The 25,211-nt window shown below is 41.2% G+C and overlaps 1 protein-coding gene and 1 pseudogene across 2 annotated transcripts in view; both read left to right on the forward strand.

Annotated features, from left to right (window-relative positions):
* The window catches only part of BEND4 (BEN domain containing 4), a 146,893-nt gene that overhangs the window by 97,115 nt on the left and 24,567 nt on the right, over nt 1-25,211 (forward strand). The window lies entirely within an intron of this gene.
* LOC149445243 (uncharacterized) lies at nt 5,210-7,015 on the forward strand (annotated as a pseudogene).

A 25,211-nucleotide genomic window follows, 5' to 3' on the forward strand; every position in this document is an offset into this window, starting at 1 on the left:
GCTGTCCGAAGAAAAGATAATAAAACAGAGGGGTCCTGTGGACATGCGGCTTAGAGGGGCCATCCAATATATCACTAATCCTTACTAATCTGTATTAAAATCTAAAAGTTTAATATCATTTAAAGAGTAAAAGAGATTGTTTAGCGAACCTGCTGTGCGGGAAAGGTAAAGAAGACTTTAACAGTTGCAGTGTGTAATGACCTGAAGGTTAAGAGGTAAATAAAAAGAAGGAAGGAAGGGGAGGAAAAAGGAAAAAATAAAGGGGTAAACTCCCAAGAGAAAATGAGAAGCAGACCGACTAAAGGGGGTGGCTCTAAAACACCCCAAGCAAGCGCAAATTCCTCTACGATAAAAAAAAGTATTTGCTGGTACAAGGGAAAAAAAGTCCAGAGCCGCAAACTCAGGAGAACCATTGTGAAAGTTCCATTAATATCGGTGATGACCATTCCAGGTTGTCATTTGGTATTTTGGAAAAGATCCAAGATAAAGAAAGTATGGAAAGTACAGGAGAACAGAGAGATGAGGAACAGGAAAGGCCCTCAGCTCATACTCTCTTAAAAAAAGATCTGGTAGAAATGAAGATGGTAGTGAAGAAGGAGATTGGAAATCTTTGCAGCGATTTGGGTCATATAATCACTCGAATGGAAGAAATAGAGAAAAAAACAGAGGAAAACGTACAAAAAATGAAGAATTTAGAAATTCAAGCAGAAGAGAGGCGGATAGAGCAGAGAGAATTACTATTTAAAATGGATGACCATGATAATCACAGTAGAAGGAATAACCTGAGGTTTAGAGGCCTACCAGAAGAAAGAGAGCAGGAAGAGGACTTATTGGGGAAACTGAAAAAAAATGTGCAACCCAATAATGGGAAAACCAGTGACAGTCCATTTAAATATGGACAGAGTATATAGGGTCAGACGGCCAAAGGGAATTCCAGTAGAAAGTCCCAGAGATGTGATTGCTAGGTTTCAGGACATTGGAGACAGGGATCGGATATGGAAAGGGTTGCAGGACTTTACTGAAATAAAATTTGAAGAAACAGCTATACAAATGTTTGCTGATATTTCTCCAGAGACATTGGCGAGGAGAAGAGCACTAAAACCACTGCTATATCATATGAGAGAGAAAAAAGTCCGAAACAATTGGGGTTTCCTAGCATGCCTAGTCGGGTGGAAAGATGGAAGATCGGCAAGGCTGAGATGCTCTGAAGACTACAATGACTTTTGTGAAAAATTAGATCTACAGAAAGTGAATATTGAGGGATGGTCAGAAAGGGCTAGAGAGAAGGGTAAACAGGGTCTAGGTGGGTGGCAACAGATACCTAGGAAGAAGTCTTAAGAGGACGCGGAGCAGGGGGGATTAGGGGAGAGAGGTGAGGGCTGTGGTGTTTTTTTTTTTTTTCCTCTTTCCCATGATCTCGCTGGGTCACGTCAGAATCCTGTTGTCCCTCAGGGGTCTCCATTCCCCAAGGTAGACCTACGGGGGAGAGAAGGGGGGACACGGGGGATAGAGCAGGTTGGTGATCCATGGAGACTCAGTTTATGGCTGCCTTCAAACCAGGAATGATATCTGTCCATGTGAAGGAGAGGTGGCCATGCTGTGAGTTTCACCCTAAATAAGGAATCGTGAGTAGGGATTTCCCTAGTCAGATTCCAAGGCTTAATGTAAGCCAAGGGGGGAAGAGGGAGGGTGGAGGGGATGGGAGGTGGGCGGGAGTGAGGGGAAGGGGAAATAGGGGTGTTGTCCATATACAAAAAGATCCGAGTATCCCTACCTGTAAATGGAAAGTAGACTTGAAAATAACTATTAGATATGAACTGTATCAGTATTATGACTTGTAATGTGAAAGGCCTTAACTCTCCAACTAAAAGACAGAAGATACTTAAGGAAATACACCAACACTCCATAGACATGGTTTTTCTACAGGAGACACATCTCTCCTATGAGACTAACATTAAGTTATATTCAAAATCTCACCCAACATGGTATTATGCAGATTCACCAATAAAGAAGGCAAAAGGACTTGCAAAAAATATAAATTTTGAAGTTGAAGGGAAAATGGTAGACCCAAAGGGTCGGTATTTGGGATTAAGAGGAAAACTGCAGGGACAAAAATATACAGTGGTAAATGTATATTGCCCAAATAAGAACTCAGAAGATTTCCTTTCAAATTTAATGGAGAGAATTATGGAATTCAAGATAGGTTGGCTGATTGTGGCTGGAGATTTTAACTGCAATATGGATCAGTTAAATATGGATGGATGGATGCGTCTTCTAGTGTGTAAAGGGAAGGAGGGAAAAAACTAAGAAAGTTGAAAAAGAGATTACAACAAAACCAATTAATAGATAAATGGAGAATAAAACACCCTAGAGAAAGGGATTATACCTTCTTTTCCTCTGCACACGGATCGTACTCACGACTGGGCTATATATTGATAGAACATAGAAAGTTGGAAACTGTGATTAAATCTAACATAGAGGTTATGACTATTTCAGACCATGCTCCTGTAACGCTGAGACTACGAACGGGAGGAGAGGGAAATAAAAGAGCAATGTGGAGATTAAATGAGACACTTATAAATGATCCAGACATAGAGAAGTTAAGAGAAGAATTAGAAATTTTTTTTGTAATAAATGAAACTGGGGAAGTATCAGTGGCAAAGATATGGGAGGCACATAAGGCCTATATGAGAGGAATCTTGATAGCGGCAGGTACAAAAAAAAGAGAGCGGAGAAGAAATTAAAAGAAATAACTTAAGAACTATATAAATTAGAACAAACGCATAAAAAAAAGCAGGACTTAGACCTACATGGAAAGATCATTCTTAAAAGAGAGGAATTAAAAGATTTAATAAAAGAGGAAACAAGGAAAACATTTAATAGAGTTTAAAAAGAAAGATACCAGTGGGGGAACAGACCAGGAAAATATATGCTGAGGAGGTTGAAGGAAAAGAAATCAAAGAACTATATAGAAAAAATTAAAGATGAAAATGGAGATCTGGTCTATACCACCACTGGTACCGCAGAAAGATTCCAGAAGTTTTACAGTGGACTGTATGAGGAGAACCCTATAAATCAAAAAGCAACAGAGGAAGAAAAGAGTAAGAAAAGACAATCATTTTTAACAGCGGCTGACTTACCAAAAATTGCAAAAGATAAATTGATAACATTAAATCAAACTATTTCTCAGGAGGAAATTAGGGAGGCTTTGAAAAATACGGTAGGAGGGAAGAGTCCAGACCCAGATGGTTATACAGTGGGGTACTATAAAAAATGTAAAGAGCTTCTGATTCCTAAACTCTGCAGATATATGAATGCGTTGGGAGAGGGAGAGGAAATGAGAGGGGAATCATTACATGCACATATAACAATTATTCTTAAGGAGGGAAAGGATGGCACTCAATGTTCTAATTATAGACCCATATCACTGTTGAATACCGACACTAAATTATTCGCGAAGGTATTGGCTACTAGATTGAAGGAGCTAATGCCGGAATGGATACATTTGGACCAGGTCGGGTTTATACTAGGAAGAGAAGGAAAGGACAATGGATTGAGAACATTACTCCTTTTGCAAAAAGCAAAGAGAAGTAGACAGCCAACAATAATATTGTCAATCGACGCAGAGAAAGCCTTTGACAGAGTAGATTGGGGGTATATGATAAATACGCTGGATGTCCTAGGAATAAGGTAGAAAATGTTAAAATGGATAAAAGAATTTATAATGGACCTTCAGTGGCGGTGAAGGTAAATGGGACCCTGTCCTTTAGATTGTATATTGGTACTAGGCAGGGATGCCACCATTACTGTTTGCATTGTCCCTGGAACCACTTCTGGCATCAGTAAGAAAGAACATAGATATTAAGGGAATTAAAATAGAAGTAGAGCATAAAGTAGTAACATACGCAGATGATATGCTGTTTTATATAGAGAACCCTAGATTGACGCTGCCTAATTTAATGAAGGTATTAAAACAATATGGAGAATTATGTAAGTTAAAAATAAACCCTACAAAATATGAAATTCTAAATATTAATGTGTCAAAATCGGAGAGGAACAATCTGCAAGAAGTCTTTCCATTTAAATGGAGGGAAAGGGAATTAAGTTACTTGGGAATAAAGTTAACCTCAGCAATAAAAGATCTATATCAAGTTAATTACATCCCGCTAATAAATGAAATCAAAGATGAGTTGAGAAGACTTTCAGGAGGATGGGTCTCATGGATTGGATGTATAAATTTGGTTAAGATGGTAATAGTACCAAAAATCCTGTATAGGTTTCAAATGCTCCCAATAAATATACCCGGAACCTTTTTTTAGGACAATAAGAAAATTGATAACGAGATTTATCTGGGATAATAAGAAACCAAGAATAAAAAAGGAAACACTTTGTTATAAAAAGGAGAAAGGAGGATTAAATCTGCCAAATATGAGGAAATATTATTTATCAGTTTTATTATCACGGGTAGTTGAGTGGACACATAATTCACAAAAGAAAAGTTGGGTTAAAATGGAAAGTATTATAAGCAATACATAATTGGAGAAGATCATTTGGATCCCACGTAAATATAGGGTAATAGATGTAAATAGTAGCACATTAACAAAGGAAGTGTTGAGAATATGGGATGGGATGTACAAGTCTATGGGATGGGAGTATAATTCACTATTGTTACCTTTGGTTGACACTGAATTTTTCCCTCCTGGGAGAAAGGAGGTATCGGAAATGGTTTAAAGATAGAAATACACGTTTGGGAGATATAATAGATAAAGGGAAAATATGCACTTTTCAGCATTTAAAAAATAAATTTGTTGTACTAGATGAATTGAGATATAGCCAATTAACCTTCCTACTGTGTTAGGGTCGGCACCGACCCGTTTTTAGGTTTTAAATGCATAAAATAACCATATAAGTTTGTTTATTGCATCAAGGCTTTATGACTTTGTCAGGAACCTCTATTTCAACAAAATAAAAAACAAAAAATTGTTTTCACTAAATTATAAAATGCTCAAGTTGAAATTATGACCTTTGTGTTGTTAGGGTCGGTTTCGACCCAGTTATAAAAATAAGATTATAAAGCAATAATTAGAGCCAAAACTGAAATCATAAGTTCACTGTCAACCAGCACACTGACAGCCAGCTCCTCTCCCAATCATGTGAGCTTTAGGGGATTCTCATTTTGACTTGCAGAGTGCACATCTCCAATTTGTAGCATGCAAAAATGAGAAGAAGATTTTCATTGAGCCAAGTTCTGGATAATATTTTTGGTGAAAATGAGGGAGAGGACACAGAGGAGCATAGTGATTTGGATGAGCAGGTTTCTGAGGAGGAAGACAATGTGGAGTATCATCCAGAAGACAGACACGTCTGATGAGTCTGATGAGGAGGTCTCCGGTGCTGAAGCTGCTCCCGCTGAAATATTCAAGTCCAAAAATGGTAAGATCTGTTGGCGCTCAGTACCTTCTGATGTACATGGCAGGGCAGTTGCTGCAAATGTCATCAAAATGACCCCTGGAATCACAAGGTTTGCTGTGATGAGAGTCAGTGACATCAAGACATGTTTTGAGCTATTTAAGCCATTGTCACTAAAAAGAGTCATTGCTATGACAAACCTTGAAGGAAAAAAAGTCCATGGCAGCATGTGGAAAGACATTGATGAGGAATACCTGGATGCCTATGTTGCGGTTCTTCTTTTTGCCGGAGTGTACAGATCCTGCAATGAGGCCACTGATTCTTCTTCTTGCTGGAGTGTACAGATCCTGCAATGAGGCCACTGAGTCTGTGGGACGCATCGACAGGCAGAAATATTTTCTGGGCAACAATGTCACTTCAGACCTTTCAAATGATATCAAGAGTCCTCAGATTTGACAACAGAGATACCAGAGCAAGATTTGAGAAGCTTGCTCCCATCGGGGATGTCTGGGAGAGATGGGTGCAGCTCCTTCCACTGATGTTCAACCCTGGGCCAGAGGTGAAAGTGGATGAACATCTTGTCCCTTTCCGAGGAAAATGCCCCTTCCGGCAATACATACCCAGTAAGCCAGGGAAGTACGGCATAAAAATCTGGGCAGCCTGTGATGCAAAAACCAGCTATGCCTGGAATCTACAGATTTACACAGGCAAAGGTGCAAGTGGCATCCCTGAGAAAAACCAAGGAAAACGTGTGGTCCTCGATATGACTACTGGACTGCAGGGTCACAATATCACTTGTGACAATTTTTTTTACCAGCTATGACCTAGGACAAGAACTTCTCAGGAGGAAACTTACCATGGTGGGCACAGTGAAGAAAAATAAACCTGAGCTGCCTGCTGAAATCTTGCAGGTGAAGGACAGGGCTGCACTGTCCACAAAGTTTGCTTTTACAGACATCACCACTGTTGTCTCATATTGTCAAAAAAAAAACAACGGAATGTGATACTTATGTCTACTCTTCACAAAGATACAGCTGTGTCATCAGGAAGTGACAAAAAGCCCACAATTATCCTCGACTATAACAAAAACAAAGGAGGAGTGGACAACCTGGACAAGCTGACTGCCACCTACACTTGCCAGCGAATGACCAGGAGATGGCCAATGGTTGTGTTTTACAACATCCTTGATGTGTCTGCATATAATGCATTTGCGTTGTGGACCCACATCCACCAAGGATGGAACTCAACCAAAAATTACAAGCGAAGAATGTTTCTTGAGGAGCTGGGAAATTCCCTTGTCAAGCCACACATTGAGCGAAGGGAACGGGTGCCCCGGGACCCAGATGCTGCAGTCTTGGTCAGACAGCTGCAGAGGTCACCTAGCACTTTGTCCCCGCCAGCATCCTCCTCAGCGAGCCCTGCCTCAACATCATCCACCACAGCCACAACCACAACCCCACTCAGGCCACCTGATTCTAAAAGAAAGAGGTGTCAGGTGTGCCCAAGCAGTAAGGACAGAAAGACAAATGTACTGTGCTTCAACTGCAACAAATATCTCTGCAAAGAACACACTAAAAGTGTCACTTTTTGCCACACATGCATCTAAACACACACATACGCACACACACACATGTTCTTGCACACAGACTTTTACTCTGATTTTGTTTTTTATTAGTGTTGGAACAAGTAATTGATTTCTATTGGTTTGATTTGCTTGATTGGTTGTTTGTTTGACCTTGCAAATCTATATTTGGTTGTATTTATGATAAATATATATATATATATATATATATATATATATTTGTTCTGTTTTTCATTTTGTGTTTGTACTAAAGTTCTATTGCTGAAAAAAAGAGACTTTTATGCCTTTTTGAAGTAATTATATATATGGGTCGAAACTGACCCGTAACACCATAGATGTTACTATAGTTAATAATATTAAAATGAAAAAATAAACAAAACAAATTTATTTCAGAGATGTGTTCTAAATCCCCTCAGTAATAGTCAGGTGACATAACAACCTTTTATTTATTTATATGATTCTCTTGAGGTTCATTTTACATTGTTTTTTAATTGAAATCGAGGGGTATACTGACAAAAAAAAAGGCCCAGGGGCCCACACCAAAATTATTAAAAACAATATTTTCATGGATAAGGAAGCCTAACAAGGTAACCAAGATATGAGAAACAAATTGGATGATAGATAACTGTTTTTAGTATATTTTACAGCTGATTTAAGACACGGGTCAAAACCGACCCATTAACATAAGAGATGGTAACAGGAAACTAACACAAGAGGAAGGTTAAGACATTTTGTCTCAACACTCCCTCAGCCACTGAGGATGGCGGAAGAGATGCTACCATTTGAAAAATTGATGAGCTTCTTGACTGCTTCTTTCTCTCACATTCCAGCACTGCTGTACAGGGACTACAGAAGGCTGATAGCCAAATCAGGTATTTACATTGCTTACATAGTAAGAAATAAATGTAATGATGTATCAATGATTACAGAGCAAAATTTATTTGTGTCTTTTATATCACCCTAGAACTCAGCTTTAAAATATAACTAAAGGCAAAACTTTTTTTTTGTTTTAAACAGAGTGGAGGGGGATTGGAGCACCTGGCATGTTTTACTGCTGTCTGTGTCTCTGTTATGGAGATTCACCCTCTCAATTTGTCCTGTTTACTATGATCACCAAAAATAAAAGTAAAAGAAAATCCCACAGGAATAGTGGGGATTTTTTCCAATATAAACACTGGTGTCTGGTGTCAACCAGGGATTCCCTCACTTTAGAGGGATTTTCTCTCACTTCCTGTTTTGGATCTGGGACAGGAAGTGAAGGGAAATCTCCCCCATGGGACACAGTTGACAATAATAATTACAGTGGTTATAATCCTCTCTTACTCTGCCCAAAATGAAAAAAAAAGTCTACATCTACTTTAATGTAGATGTAACAGCAGCATATAAACCCCAGCCTAAATGCCAGAGGTGTATAAAATCAAGCACCTAGGCATGCAGACTGCTTGTACAAACATTGGTGAAAGAACGAGTCGCTCTCAGGAGCTCAGTGAATTCAAGCATGGTACCGTGATAGGTTGCCAACTGTGCAGTAAGTCCATCCATGAAATTTCCTTGCTACTAAATGTTCTAAGGACAACTGTTAGTGGTATTAGAACAAAGTGGAAGCAACTGGGAACAACAGCAATTGAGCTACAAAGTGGTAGGCCATGTAAAATGACAGAGCGGGATCAGAGCATGCTGAAGTGCACAGTGCGCAGAAGTCAACAACTGTCTGCAGAGTCAATAGCTAAAGACTTCCAAATTTCGTGTGGCCTTCAGATTAGCACAACAACAGTGCGTAGAGAGCTTCCATCCAAGCCTTACATAACCAAGTGCAATGCAAAACATCGGATGCAGTGGTGTAAATCCCGCCACCACTGGACTCTGGCTTTGGAGTGACAAATTACACTTATCTGTCTGGCAATCTGATGGACGTGTCTGGGTTTGGCGGTTGCTAGGAGAATGGTACTTGCCTGCATTGTGCCAAGTGTAAAGTTTGGTGGAGGGGGGATTATGGTGTGGGGTTGTTTTTCAGGGGTTGGGCTTGGCCCCTTAGTTCCAGTGAAGGGAACTCTTAAGGTGTCAGCATACCAAGACATGTTGGACAATTTCATGCTCCCAACTTTGTGGGAACAGTTTGGGGATGGCTCCTTCTTGTTCCAACATGACTGCGCACCAGTGAACAAGTCAAGGTCCATAAAGACATGGATGAGCGAGTTTAGGGTTCAGGAACTTAATTGGTCTGCACAGAGTCCTGACCTCATCCCGATAGAACACCTTTGCAATGAATTAGAGCAGAGACTGCGAGCCAGGCCTTGTCGTCCAACATCATAAATGTGCTTCTGGAAGAATGGTCAAACATCTCCATAGACACACTTCTAAACCTTTTAGACAGCCTTCCCAGAAGAGTTGAAGCTGTTATAGCTGCAAAGGGTGTGCCAACTCAATATTGAACCCTATGGACTAAAACTGGAATGCAATACTTTTGGCAATATCGTGTATATTACAGTGAATTTGCAAAAGACTGTTTTTCATTTTTGCCCGGAGAGACACTTTAAGATCATTATTTCTAATAAATTGTGTGGTCATGGGAGGAACACTGAATTTTATGCTCCTTTCAGGGTAGCAATGGTTGTGTACTATATAAAGTATAGATGAATGTTTCTGCCCTGTCTAAATGGATAACATAAAATAAAATCACAGAGATCAGACCTGTTAGAAAACACTGACATTTTCCATGAAAATACAAAACCTTTTGTGCCACATTGTAGATCATTGATCATTCTACCACTTTAACATTGTGTTTTTAAATTACCTTAGAGCATATGGTGATAGTAAGGTGCTAACTTAATTAAATGACCAAAGAAAAGTTGAAAACTGTAAAATATGTAGTGGCAGCTATGTGTTATTGACTGATCATTGCTATAAATGGTATGTGGGTCGTACAAATTCAAGTAATTAGTCCCAATGCTTCTAGTTAGCCCTGGAGTTTCACAGCTCATGTAAATTATGAGTGTTGGGACGTGAGAAGGTTTGCAGCTTGACACCATGACATTTGCTTAATGCAGCAAACTTGAATTAATATACTTTGCATTTACATCAGGCTTTCAATTTAATGCTACAGTTTTTTTAATGCTATATTTTTTCCTCCTACTGTAAAATGAATGCCGCATTTATACCACTTAATGGTAATTTTGGTAGTAGATGATAAAACATCATCTATGTATTGTGCACTTGTCAGCCATCATAAAGACAACTCTTTCATCAGGCACGTCCTGGCCTCCTGACATGTTAATAGAGGCATCGGGAGGTTACGGGTTATATTTAAATGATGTTCTCAGTCACTGGATCATTGACACTTTGGCTCCTACTTGCTAAAGTGCAAATTATAAATAACTGCCTTCTCAAAGGTGTTCATTATACCTCGTTGGGTCTTGTTATAGAAAATGCAAATGTAATTTAAAAGTGTCAGCCTTTAGAATGAGCAATTACTTGTTCATTTCAGTGCAAGTTTTATTGTCAAGGTAATAGCAAGCTTGTTTTTATAGAATGTCTTAAGTACCTTACAGAGTTTCAGCATCCCGCACAATAAAGAAACGCTGTGAGATCCTATCCAGAAGTGATCTGTTTTATGGGAGATAGATAATGTTTATAATGTAATGCACATTAGTGTATTGCTACTGCTTCATGTCTGTCTTTCCTTCTGGCTGTCTTCTTTCATGTGACTGATCTTATACTAAGCCTATCACCTAGCAGGTTCAGGATCGGCTGCTGTCAGTGCTTCTCCTTGCAGGGGTGTAAGTACATCCATAGTAGATAATGCTCAGTAAAGGTAGACCACTTTAGCATGGCTGCATAATGATCCTTCTTGGCTACCACTGCTGATCTCTCATCCTGAAAATATTGGTTGCCTGGCTCTTATTATGACCTTCTTGTTTCTATACTTTGAGTCAGTGGTCTCATTTGAACATTGCAGTAGTACTAGTTATGTTTTTATCAATTTCTCACTGCTCGCATGCATGTTATTTTAATAATATCAGGGCCAATAATTTAAAGCAAGTAGACAAAGTAGGAGGTCTGACAGATCTTCCTGATCCATATGCTTATTCCAAGTCAGTGATTCAAGTTAAAGCAAGGAGATGAACATAGCAGTCAGGCAATTAGCATTTTCAGAATGTCATCAATGACATCCTGCATATTTTGTGAAGGGGGGACAGGGGGCAAAAATGGGAAGACAATAGACGTTCTCCTGTTTCCTGAGTTATTAGATGAGTGCAGACTCAGGAGAGTCCACAGGAATAGGAGGTCCCAAATCATTAGAAAGTTAAAGAGCAATGCTTCTGAGAAAATTGAAAGTCATTTGAGTAAAAATGTTGCAAAATCGTTCTTCTTGTAGGGCTATAAGATCTTTCATGCATTAATCCCATTAAGCATAGAGATCCATTGACCATTGGTGGTACGATCTGTGCTCCTCCATTTCAAATGTATACATATTCTTGCTGCATTGCCAGATAGATATTAAAGGAATGTTTATATTATGTTCTGGGAAGCTGATTAAGACATAAAAAAAAGCTGCATGAGCTGTCCACCAAGGAGACGCCCGTAAGATTGGCTGTCCATTTTTTATGTCTCACCAGTAGGGTTGTATTGACAGCGTCAACAAAAAATATGTAACAACATACGACTCACCTGATTACACCTCCAACACATAGAGGAGACTGAGGGAAACATTTTATCCTAGGGAGTTGGAACTATGCACCACCTAGTTAATATTTTGGACCCAGTTTTCTATTATCTGCTGGAAATGGAGGACTTCTGAGGGAAAAATAATGCACAGGCTTTTTGTTCCTGAGTGGGAGTTCAGCCTAAGTCCTTTTCCTACTTATGAAGCTACAGGCTCAAGTAGGTCATATGACATTGATAGAGTGTATAGTAAGGGAGAAGTGTCTAAGACATGATTTTTCAAAGATAGATAGAGGGGTTTGGGTCAAAGTTTGTGGGTTGATAGTGGACAGGGCATACCGAAGTTGCCTCGCTGGCCAGTATTTCAACGGTGGATCTATCATGGCCTGTACATCAGAAATAGATTTCCCTTCCCCTTCAATATTCTTCAATATAAACTGATTTGTAGTGATGAACAGTCTCAACTGAGGATCATATTCCCCAGGAGGGCCAGAGACCCTATGGTTGGTATTATGACTGTGGGGGGTGTGGATGACTTAGAGATGCATGTAGTTTTAGAGATTATCAGCAATGTGACTTCTGCATGGGTATGGGTTTTAACCATTAAAGGGATATTTACCTGTTGCCAGGGCAATAACAATAGGGGCAATCCCACCATATCCTGCTCCAAATCCACCCAGTGTTTAGGAGAGGCTTGTTTACATCAATCAAGGACTCTCAAAAGGTAAATAGACTGATATTTTATCTGGTCTGGAAAACCCAGACCACTCCTCTCCTTCAGTAGGCAGAGAAGGCTGCGTGATAACTCTTGGGTCCATTTGCTCACAAAAAATTAGGAAATGTGTTTTTTACTGATCAAAGAAAGGACCCCGGGAGAGATATTGGGGGGTGGAGGTGGGGGAATCTATAAGAGGTCCAGTAAGCAGATGAGAAAGTTCATTTTAATTCTGTTTTTACCAAACCACCTGTAGGCATTCTAATTCTGATACCTTAGATCTAGTCTTATGTCCGAAAGTAACATGGTTATCTTTTTCTAAAAAATCCCTCTAGGGATGGGGTAATATGTACACTCAGGTACTTACAATAATGCTGGTCATTGCCCACATAAAAGGGAAGTTTAACTGAAACCTACCCAGTCTTCTGCAAACTATATTCATATTAAATGCTTCTGATTCGTCTGTATTCATTGTTTCAGTTGGATAGGCTGCATAACTCCTTAGATCAGTTAACAGGTTAAGGATGGTGATCTATGAATGAATTAAAAAAAAAGAAGACCATCAGCATACACTGCAACCCTCCAGCCCTCCAATTTCAGGGCTTGATCTGATACAATACAATGAAAGAGGAGTTCCAAATACAGAATAAAAATTAAACGGGACAGGGGGCTGCTCTGTCCCATCCCATTGGGGAAAATCTGAAGATAAGACCTTGTTGATACTTAACTTCAACCAGAAGAAGATCTAGAAATAAATTACATCGATTGACTAGCACGTTTTCACCCAGGCCAATGTTTCTCAGTGTAAGTTTTAGGAATTCCCAGTTTACCCAGTGAAAGACGTTTTCCACATCTGCTGAAATCAGCAGACTGGTAATATCTCTTGATCGGCCAAGTGGATGATGTTAAGACCTCTGCAGGTGTTATCCTTTGGCTTTCTGTTAGGCATGAAGCCTGCTTGGTACTGATGTATAAGGTATCTTTGTGAACAAAGATATGTAAGGTATCTTTGTGAACAATTTTAAATCCATGTTTAAGAGGGACATGGGCTGGTAGTTAGCACAAATGGAAGCATCCTTGCCCTCTACTGGGATAAGGGAAATATATGTGCAAAGGGTACCTGTGGAGAAAGAAGAACCCTCCAAGAGTGGGTTGTTAGCCTTTATGAATCAAGATGGGAGAGTGTCCTATAGTACGGTAGGGTTAAGGCACCAGGACCAGGAGCTTGGCCTGATTTCCTGTTCTTAAGGACCCCTGCTACTTCTGTTTCCATAACAGATCAGATAGACTTTGATAGACTATCTATGAAGGTTTAGATCAGGGTGGTTTCCTTGACTGTACATATAAGTCGTGCAGATTTTCATAATATTCCATAAAGCAGCTGGCTATATCTGCTGATTTTTGTAATTTGTGACTCTAGCAGGAGGTTATATGTGAGATGTAGAATCTGAGCTTTTCTTCTTTAGGTACTTTTGCCAATGGCCTTCCCAGGTTGCTACTAAGTTCATAACAGTTTACCTTACATAGGAGTAACAATCTCAGTTTGTCCCTTAGAAGTTTCAGCTCTTTGGCAGTTCTGGATGCGGGTCTGTTTGTGTAGTGTCTCTTAAGTATTTTATCTTGCAACTAATTAATTTCTGCTAACTGTTCCTACTTATTTCTAGTTCCCATGCTAATCAAAGTTCCCCTTATAGCACAGTTGTGTGCTTCCCATACCACAACAGGTGACACTTCAGGGATGTTATTGACCATGAAGTAGTTTCAAAGTCCTTGTACGAGTGATCTGAACACTGAATTAGACTCTCATTAAAGCAGTAGTAAACCGCATCCAAAAAAAAAGAAAAAAAACCCTGCAAGGTAAAGGCATAATGTGCTAACATGCATTGCATGTTGACTGGCTGAGCCGCAATGACGTCACTCTTGCACATGCACAGGGGAATCCCAGGGCATGGCACAGTGCTCTGAAGGAACGGCACAGGTATGCCATTCCTTCAAAACGCATGCGCCAGCTATCAAAACGGGATAATATCTCCTAAATAGTTCACGTTTAGGAGATATTAATTTTACCTACAGGTAAGCTTTTTTATAAGCTTACCTGTAGGTAAAATTATTAAAAAAGAGTTTACTACCACTGTAAGCCTCCTGTGGCCCACATTTTGTGTGAACTCTTCAAGTGTAATGGGGGCATGATCAGAAATAACCATGTGACCGATACTATGCAGTGACTCAGGGCAGAACAGACTGGTGCATAAAAATGTAGTTCAACCGGGAGTAGTAGTTAGGGGGTAAGTAATAGATGTAGTCTCAGATATTGCTATGCATGAGATGCCAGATGTCTACCAGATATTGCAAACTTAAGCCTTTCTTCAGATGTTTGAGGGTTGTGTAAGACAAATGAGAGAAGCCCCGGGAGACATCCAGCAGTTATCCAAGGCCAGATTGAAGTCATTCCTCACAATCCATAGTTCCCAAAGTTGGAAGGAGTGTTCAAGCAGCTTTTCAGAAAGCCAAGTTGACCAAAATTAAGGACGTAAATGTTGCAGAAGGCGACAGGATGCCTGCATTTACCACCCTTTAGAAAGAGAAACCTGCCCATGTCAGGGAGTCTGTCAGTCAGGGACCACTGAATAGATCTAGAAATGAGTATGCACACCCCTTTGGACTTAGCATCTAGGGAGTAGCAAGGAGTGTTTGGTTTGCATAAAATGTGTTTTTTGGAGACGTTTGAGCCTTCATCTGACCAAGGTTCCCCAAAGTCAGTGATAATGTTTCTTGTTTATTTCCTCCCCTTCCATTTAGAAAGAGCATTCCATCTGCCATGGTATATATAGGATGAAGTGTTAGGTGCATGGGGGAGACATCTTCCTGTAACAAGGCATTGTGCAGCTCTGAGCAGGCTGGGTAAATTAACATGGACATGTAGCTACAAGAGGAAGTCAACCCTAGAATGAACATACCATCCCAGTGAACACCATGTTCAGGCTGTCTTGGCACCACCTTCTCTTAGGGATCTTGAAAGCAATTAGCAAAATATTAACACAGAACTCAACCTGCACAATAAGACAGATAGAAAGGTACTCTTAAACATAGTGCATGTTCTATCCTACCAGCTTATACCCTGGGTGCCTGTCAACAGTTAAAAAAACATGATATTCCATAAGTCCAAGTGAGGGATCAAGATCTCGTTCACTGGGTCAACTCTGCATTGGGACCAATGTAGGATGTGTCCAAAGGGGTCTGAAACAGTAGAGCTCTCCAAGCTGAGATCGTTTAGAAAACATATGGAGCACTCAGTATCTCAAGAGTGTTTCCTCCTATGACAAACAGAAATTAGAGCCCCTAAACAATAGACCATGTCAAGTGGGGAGAGGTGGAATATGGAGAAAAGAGTTTCCTGCAGCTTTGGTGATCAGTGAAGGAGGAATCCAGACATCTGTAGGTGACAGGCTTGAAGGATAGAAAGGTCTGCTACTTGCCCATAAAAGTGGCCATCCTTAAACTGAGAAGTTACTGTATACTCTGCTTACAAGTTACACCATACGCACCTCTTGCATGTAAAGGGACTGTGCCTCAGATAATACTGTCTCTTTGATTGTGGAGTCATTAAATACCTTGATTGCTTATAAGTTACATCATATGCACCTCTGTGCATTGAAAGGGACTGTGCCTCAGATAATGCCATTTCTTTGATCGAGAAGTCACTGCATATCCTGACTGCTTATAAGCTACGTAACGTGCACCCCTGTGCACTCAAAGGGACTGTGCCTCAGATAATGCTATTTCTTTGATCGAGAAGTCACCGCATACTCTGATTGCTTACAAGCCACACTATGTACATCCCTGTGCATCTAAAGGGACTGTGCCTCAGATAGTGCCACTTCTTTGATAGAGGAATCACAAGTACAGTTTACAAAATATATCATATGCACCCCTGTGCATCTAAAGGGACTGTGCCCCGGATAACGTTACTTCCTTGATGTAGAAGTTACTTCATACTCTGATTACTTATAAGTTATACCATATGTACCTCTGTGCATTCAAAGGGACTGTGCCGCAGATAATGTCATTTCTTTGATTGAAGAGTCACAATATACTTTGATTTCTTACTAGCTATATTATGTGCACCCTTGTGCAATTAAAGGGACTGTGGTTCAGATAATGCTATTTCTTTGACTGAGAAGTTTCTGCATATTTCGAGTGTTTACAAGCTATACCATCTGCAGCCTTGTGTATTCAAAGGGACTATGCCACAGATAATGCCAAAATGTGTGTATTGAGAAGTTATTGCCTACTTTGATTGTTTACAAGTCTCATCATGCACACCTCCGTGTATCAAAGGGAATGTGCCTCTCTTCAGCTAATGCCATTTCTTTGAGAAGCTATTGCATACTCTGAGTGTCTACTGGCTATACTAATTACCTTCAATTTGAGGCAAATCCCGGTGCTAGTTCATCTATGGTTGCTATATATTACATCCCCTCAAGGGAGTGCACTTTCCATCTAAAACCACCTCTAGAGCATACCTACTCTCAGGAACATCCATCGGTACACCAGCTTAGTCCATGACCTGATAATGTGTGAGGGAGACTACAGTGGCCTGTTAGGATCTCCCCGGAATGGTGCCCTACAGCTTGACTCCTGAGAGGGTCACGGGTTTTTCATATACCATTATTTACATCCTCCTCTGAACTACATGTGGCCAGTGGTGTATTTTGGTTTTGTGCTGCCCTAGGCAAGACTAAAATCGGGCACCCCCCCACACACGTTTAAATTTGCCCCACCCTTTCATCTTCAAACTCCACCCCTTCCTCGTTAGGCTCCACCTCTTCCTATTAGAGCTCTGCCCACTGACAACGATGGGCGCTATTCCTCCCACTGACACCAATGATGGGGCACTATTCCTCCCACTGACACTAATGATGGGGCACTGCCTCCCACTGATACCAATGTTGGAGCACGATTCCTCCCACTGACACCAATGATGGGGCACGATTCCTCCCACTGATACCAATGATGGTGCCCCATCATTAGTGTCAGTGTGTGAGGATAGTGCCCCATCATTGGTGTCAGTGTGAGGAATAGTACTCCATCATTAGTGTCAGTGGGAAGAATCGTGCCCCATCATTGGTGTCAGTGGGAGGAATTGTGCCCTATCATTGGTGTCAGTGGGAGGAATAGTGCCCCATCATTGGTATCAGTGGGAGGAAGTGCCCCATCATTAGTGTCAGTGGAATAGTGCCCCATCATTGGTGTCAGTGGGAGGAAGTGTCCCATCATAGGTGTCAGTGGGAGGAATAGTGTCGCATCATTGGTGTCAGTGGGAGGAATAGTGCCCCATCATTGGTGTCAGTAGGAGGAAAAGTGCCCCCTCCCTCATTGGTGTCAGTGACACCAATGATGGGGCACTATTCCTCCCACACTGACACTAATGATGGGGTACTATTACTCCCACTGACACCAATTATACTTACATCGCTGTGCTGACCCCTGCTCCAGCCCAGGCTCCCTCCTTCAGGCACAGACACTTACCCATCAGCTGTCTTCTTTCTCCAGCTGCTCTCCTTCTCTTCCCCGGCTCCAGCTGCTCCCTCACTCGATCTTCAGTCTTCGCGCTGCCACTCAGCTCCTCCTCCAAGCTCTGCCTCCTCGCCTGTGATTGGCCGCCTGTGTGCCTTTTCTGAGCTACAGATCTCACGGCCAATCACCGGTGAGGAGGCGGAGCTTGCAGAGGGAGGGACAGGCTGCTATAGGCTGCCCAGTGATCCCAGGTGTGTGGCCAGATTCGAGGGGCGGCTTGTCATCCCGCCCACATTGTGATCAAGATCCAGGAAGATGAAGACACGGACGGACACCCTCTGCATCCCTCCTCCAACAGCGCCTTGTAGACCAGATCGACGTAGGACACGGAGTCGCAGACACAGGTAAGACACAGCAGCCCCTGTCCTTTTCCCACGGAAGTGTCCCTACCGTGGGAAAAGGGGGGGGCGGTGCTTCCGCCGTGCCGCCCCTCTGAAAAGTGCCGCCCTAGGCAAATGCCTTGTTTGCCTCCCGGCAAATACGCCCCTGCATGTGGTCATACGTTTAGGATCACTTGGTGTTGTGATCTTTATGCCTTGGTGTTTAGTGTATGAGGGGGGTTTTGCTACCTTTCCTGCATCCCTCCCTGTATTGCACTAATATTTACACCATTCTCATTGTATGATTGGTCTGGTGCTGGGTTTATCCTGGCGCTTATGGCTGGTCAATTCTGAGTATAGGAGTTTTTTGTTATTATGCCTTTGCACTCTTTCCAGCATGGAACATGTTATAGCTTACAAATGAGTCTTACATGTGAGTCATCCATACCATTATCTTTCTACTAATGAGTTTTCCCCTGATGGGGATTTACCTACTTGGGACCTGTGGACTGTGGTACGATTTTTTGTGTTTGTTTTATACTTTTAATTTTGTCCGTAATAAAGAAGTTTTTGTGCAGCACTGATCACCTTCTCCTTTGTTTGAATTATTTTTCTTGAGTATTCACAAATTTCCTATTCCGGTTGAGTCCACAACTAGTTCTTTTTCTGTTAGTTTCTCATTGGCTTGGTGTCTAGGGTCTCCTGGAATGCATATTTTCGTTCGATTGTATATATTTTTAGGTACCTTGAGGCTTCTTTTTGGAAGTTTTGCAACATTTCAAGGTAGCAGTAAAACGAAAGAGGAATTCAAAGAAATTTTACTGTCCCAAGGAAATTGGGGTTCACGTGCCGTTGGGTCATCCAGAGTCAGAGACATGGCCGCATTCCTAGAACAAGAATGATGTTGTAGCAAAGGTATGGTCAGTTTTAGTGGCCTGTTATCATTACTAGAGGGCGCCATCTTGGTGTCTGTGGATCCCGCTGCCTCAGAGGACTGCCTCTGGAAGAAATGGCCGATAGCCAGGGTTGAAGGATTGCAATGTATCCTCTGAGACTCTAGGCACATTGGCATCTGGATAGGGTCAGGAGGAAGATTGATATAATCACCAAATTTTGCTCAAGAATCACAGTGGTCAGTTACACTTGTTTATACACATCTATGGTCAGCTACCATAACTGTAAAAACAAATTGTAAAATTTGTAAAAGGTTTCAGTGAACTGTACAGGGGGGTTTGTACTGCACATGCATGTATATATTTGTCATACACAGAAGCTCAAAAACCACCTGAATGCAAGATTACATATGTCGATCCTTAAAATAAAAATTAAATAAAAAATGCCTGTACTGTTTATGCACAGCCTTTTTACCTATGACAGCATAACGTGCGATTTTTTGACAGGCCTCAGTTTATCATAGTGCATTTTTAACCCCTTGTCTACCAAAGTACGTTTGTAAATGGCATGGTAAACAAGAGGTTAAAACAAACTATTGCAGCTGTGAGTTGGTATCAGTCTTTATAGCTAGTGAGGGGTTTTAAGGTAAAAGTGATCCAGGTGGCTCTAGATCACTTTTACAGGGTGTTGACGGTGGTTCCCAGGCTCTCCCATTATTCCAGTGGTACAGGGCAGTAACTAAGAGAGCTAGAGGCGATCGGGGAACATCTGTTTTCTGATTCCCACAGGACTAATAAACCCAGAAGAAACATGTACTATATCTCTTCTGGGTTCATAGCTGTCATTCCTTAGCTACTTTAGCTGAGAATGCAGCTAATCAAGCATTATCTGTGATTGAATAGGTGCAGTGCAGGATAGGGTCTATCAGTCCCCCACTGCCTAAAAGTACCCTACCATGCTATCACATGCGATCACTTGCTGGTGGTGCTGTAGTTCCCAGTGCGGGACATCGTAGTTCTACCAACCGGTATCTCCCAGCAGCCAGCAAACTCCCAATAATCAGTCCACACCTGATGCTGGCTGCTGGGAGGGTATTTAGTTTCTCCTCTACTATTCCCATATGCTTCAGTGTTTGCCCTGGTAGCCACATACTGCTGGCTGTTTGATTCTGAGTTTGATTCCTGCCCGATCCTGCTTTTGTCTTGTACCTGAACCTTGTACCCTGCTGCCTCATATCTGCTCCCCTTGCTCATGATTCCAGTCCTGGTTCCCCCTTCCTGATTGTTGCTTGCTTCTCTGGTATTACCCTGTTTATCTGTGTTCCTCATTTTGTATATATTGTATTATAGTTAGACTGCTTGTTAGATATTTTTTCATTTGGTTTAGTTCACTGTATACTGTTTGCTGGTGTTTGGATAGGTTTTGTTTCACTGTTAAGTAACTGAGAGCTAGTTTATTAACTGTAGTTTTGCAGATCTGGCCATCCCTGTTGCTGGTATCCCTGACAGGGGGTTTGTTAGGCCCTTTGTGGCAGCAATAAAGTTAAATTAAAAAAATATACTAAAACAAATACAATTTTTTTTAAAGGGTTTTTTCATTTGTGAAAGCACCCTCGTCACTCTTGTACACACCTCAATGCACAGCGTAGGGCATGCACATGTATGTAAACATAAATTGCGCCACATGTGTTAGTTATCACTGTGAACATCTGAGTGAAAGCAATAATTCTAGAGAACCCAGCTTATAAAGGCTTTTAAAGTGTCGACTAATGAGAGTTTTGGATACCATCATTTTTCACAATTTCACATGCACATTCAGTTTCAAGGTTTGATGTGTTTGGTATCTATTTAACGAACCCCATCTTTTATATTCTACCATAAAGTGGGTATTATATTGTGTTTGTTTGCACTAAAATTCATTTTATTGTATTTTTCTCAAAGAACAGCTGCGTAAATATCCTGCAACATAAATTATTTCAGTGACCTCCATTTTATTCTCCAGGGCATCTGCTTTAAGGACATATATAATGCTTGGGAGTTCTTAACATTAACATTAAAAGTGGTTCTAAAGGCTGAGGGTTTTTAACTTCATGCATTTCTGCAAGAAGGTAAAAAATCTTCAGTATGCAGCTCCCCCCACAGTCTTCACCCCCAATACTTACCTGAGCCTGATCTTGATCCAGTGATATGCACAAGAGCAGTGGCTTTCCCAGGTCTCTCTCTCCTCATTGGCTGAGACACAGCAGTGGTAGCCATTGGCTTCTGCTGCTGTCAATCACAATCAGGAGAGATGGGGGGGCGGGACTGAGCGATGCTCTGTGAGTCTCATAGATTTACAGGGGCAACTCGGGAGCAAGCACACATGAGTGCCCCCAGAGCAAGCAGCTTGCTCTGGAGGCACTCAGCAAGGCAGTCAGAAGCACCGGCAGGATATCGGAGAAAAGGAGGAACCAGGATGCTGTGTGCAAAACCATTGCACAGAGCAGGTAGGTATGATGTGTTTATTATTTAAAATTTTTAAAAATCAAGCCTTTAGAACCACTTTATTACAACTCTGTGATCATTAATACATCAAAAAATATATTTTTAAATGCAGGCAGTGTAAGTACCCGAATTTTACCTGTAAAAAGCCTGTAAAGCAGGCTGAAGTGTGAGAAGAAGAAGTGGTACAAGGAGCCAGCCAGTTCATGTGCTGATAGGGAGCACGCTGATAGAAAGAAAGAGCAGAGTGACAGAAAAATGAACTAATCACTGTGCTGCTTCTCCTTTCACTGTCCGATCATATCCAGGATGACTTGGGCACAGAGGAGGTAGACTGAGGGCATCTAGTAGCAGAAAAATGTGTTATGGATCTCTGAATTGAATGTTAGTATTTCAGTGAGTGAATATGCAGTTTTGACAGCTCATTCATTAGAATGGACTGCAAATTGCAGTGGAACGGGAAAAAGTAGTGCAAGCACTACATTTTCAAAGCACACTGCACTAAACTGGATGGTGACAGAGATCCCCTTGTGCTAATATGGAACCTAATTTCTATATGCTGCTAACACCCTATCCTCTACCTATAAGTGGACAAATATAAGTGATAAAATATAATAATGGTGTACGACTGATAACTAAATGTGCAATCTCCACAATAATAAGATAAAAAACATAAATCATATAAATGAATGAATATAAATATATAAGTGATAGATCTTTCAAGATCTAGAAACACAGTGTCTCAAACTGTGATATTATCAGTACACAAAGTGCATATGATGAAGCTGGTCCTATGCCTGGATCCTCATACAGTGACAATACCCAATCCCACTTGGGACCAACCCCAAAAAACTAGGTGCTATATACAGTGGATCCCAAAATAAGGGATATGATCACAAACAAAGGGAATAATATATAAAGTGTATCCCAAAATTGTGATATAAACCAAATAAAGTGACTAGTGAATAATGTTAAACACAATATATAAACATAAACTTCATAAATGCATTAAATGATAAAAAGTGTCCAACAAATTGCCAGGAATAGCAAAGATGGCAATGACTGCCAAAATGTGTCTATATCTTAAAACCACGTTCTATAGTGCTGGTGCAGATGGTGAGCATATATTCTTAGATGGCAGGTATGCCCCCTCACCTCCTTGCTGCGACCCAAAATGGTCAACACGCAGTTTGGATCACTCTGGATCCTACAGGTACCAACTCTCCAGGTCACTCTGATTCCACTGAACCTCACTGGTAACTTCCTTCCAATATAAATCACTCTTCCATTCAGGGATAAACGCAGTGCGGCCAATAAATGAGTCTCACATTACAGCCATGAAAGGACAAAAAAACCAAGCCTCCCATAGTGCAATTTAATATGTTAAAAGTATGTTAAATCGCCAAATATTGCACTCACATTAACGCAGATCAAACAAGGCTTGTCACACCACTCAGTATGGGTGTACTAAACTGGCAACCGATTTGGTGCCCTCAAATTCTTTGCAATTGGGATGCCATTACTAAAACTCTGGCACCTATATGCAGATCACAAGGGAAGTGCGTTCACCTGCAGTGTGAGAAACATGCACGAAACACACATTTCCTGCACCGCTATTAGGCATAAACCAGCCCTGAGTTTTGTTATTTTATCTTTATTGGGCTATTCATTTTTATCTTTTACTTTTCCTGGAATTAAAGTGGTTCTGAAGTCTCAAGGTTTTTTACCTTCATGCATCCTGTGTGTAGCAGCCCTCCCCCTCAACACTTACCTGAACCCCCTCTTGATCCAGTGATATCCACGATAGCCTTGGTTTTTCAGGATCTCTCATTCCTGATTGGCTGAGGCAGCTGCTGTCAATCACAGCCAGTGAGCCAATTAGGAGGGGGAGGGGGCCACGGCTCTGTGTGTGAATGGAAACACAGAGCAGTGGCTCCGGAGTGCGCCTGCTCAGGTGCCCCCATAGCAAGTTGTTTGCTATGGAGGCACCCGACAGGAGGGAGGAAGAAGAAACAAAAGACTTTAGTATCATTTTAAGCTTTAAAGCGATTCTAAAGGTTCTTTTTTTGGGGGGAAAATAACAAACGTGTATACTTGACTACTTTATGCAGTGGTTTTGCACAGAGCAGCCTGGATCCTCCTCTTCTCGGGTCCCCCACAGGCTTCTCCTTGCTATGGAGGCACCCGCTGCTTCGTGTGTCCATTCGCACACAGAGCCGCAGCTTGGCTTTGCCCCTCTCTACTCATTGGTTGACTGGCTGTGATTGACAGCCAATGCCTCCTGCATGCTGTCCCAACCAATGAGGAGGCAGAGACCCGGAACAGCCAAGGCTACCATGCACATCGCTGGATCACGATGAGGCTCAGGTAAGTATTGAGAGGGCTGGGGGCACTGCTGCACACAGAAGGTTTTTACCTTCATTCATAAACCTTCAGCCTTTACAACCACTTTAGGTAAATGATTGATGTGCATACTCCTTAGCACTGTTTATAGGCTCCCAGCAAACTAGACTGCAATGAACATCAGTGCATTCAGGTAGTTGGGTTCAAGGATCACGAGCGCCTGTGTGCATGTATATTCTGACATGAATGCAGGCCTGTGATGTAAGTGTACATTACTGACCTTTGTATCCCTGCTATTGTTCGGCACCCTTAGTATGTCATCATATATCTTCTCATAAAATAGTATGTGGCACCGAAAGGCATAATGCCTTTTTAATATTATTTGTATAATACTGTATGTTCATCCATCTTACATTGTTTTCTGTCTGTGTAAACTCTATTAAATGACATTTTTATCTTGTGGTTATCTTTGCCCATCAGATGATAAGACTCTGTGTGAACTCTGTATATTCATGTAATTTGCTTAATATTTACATTTGTCACCCTGGTGACATACAATTCACACATTCACAAGAAAATCATTACCAGAATGTCATTAGTAAGCAACATTTCCAGTGTCTTACCCTGTAATTAATACACCCCCTCACATGCTCTTCTTCACTTAATGTTTTCCTACTTCAGTTCTTCTTCTGCAGTAGCAATTCGGTGAAAAAAATCAATTTAGTATATGTAGTAGTAGTTAGTAACGTTCAGCTGGAATTGTGTAATGCTGAAGATATTTCATAGTTTATCCAAACCACTTCCTCAGTTCTAATGAGTGTCAAGAAGACAACCCAAAATTTACACCAATCAGCCATAACATTTTAACCATTGACAGGTGAAGTGATTAACATTGATCATCTTGTGATAATGGCACCTGAAAATGGGTGAGATATATGAGACAGAAAGTGAACATATTGTCCATGAAGCCGAAGTGTTGAATGCAGAAAAATAGACAAGCATAAGGATTTGAACAACTTTGACAAGGGCCAAAGTGTAACGTCTGGACGAATGGGACAGAGCAACTCAAAAACTGCAGCTCTTGTGGGAGTTTTCTGGTCTGCAGTGATCTGGACCTACCAATGGCGGTGCAAGGGAGGAACACCAGTGAACCAGCGAAAGGATCATGGGAGGCCAAAGCTCATGGATGCAGATGGGGAGTGAAGGCTGGCCTGTGTAGTCCAGTCCAA

This window comes from Staurois parvus, unplaced genomic scaffold (assembly GCF_062004578.1).
Source record: "Staurois parvus isolate SC_StPar_1 unplaced genomic scaffold, SC_StPar_1.0 ptg000734l, whole genome shotgun sequence".
NCBI classification, from domain to species: domain Eukaryota; kingdom Metazoa; phylum Chordata; class Amphibia; order Anura; family Ranidae; genus Staurois; species Staurois parvus.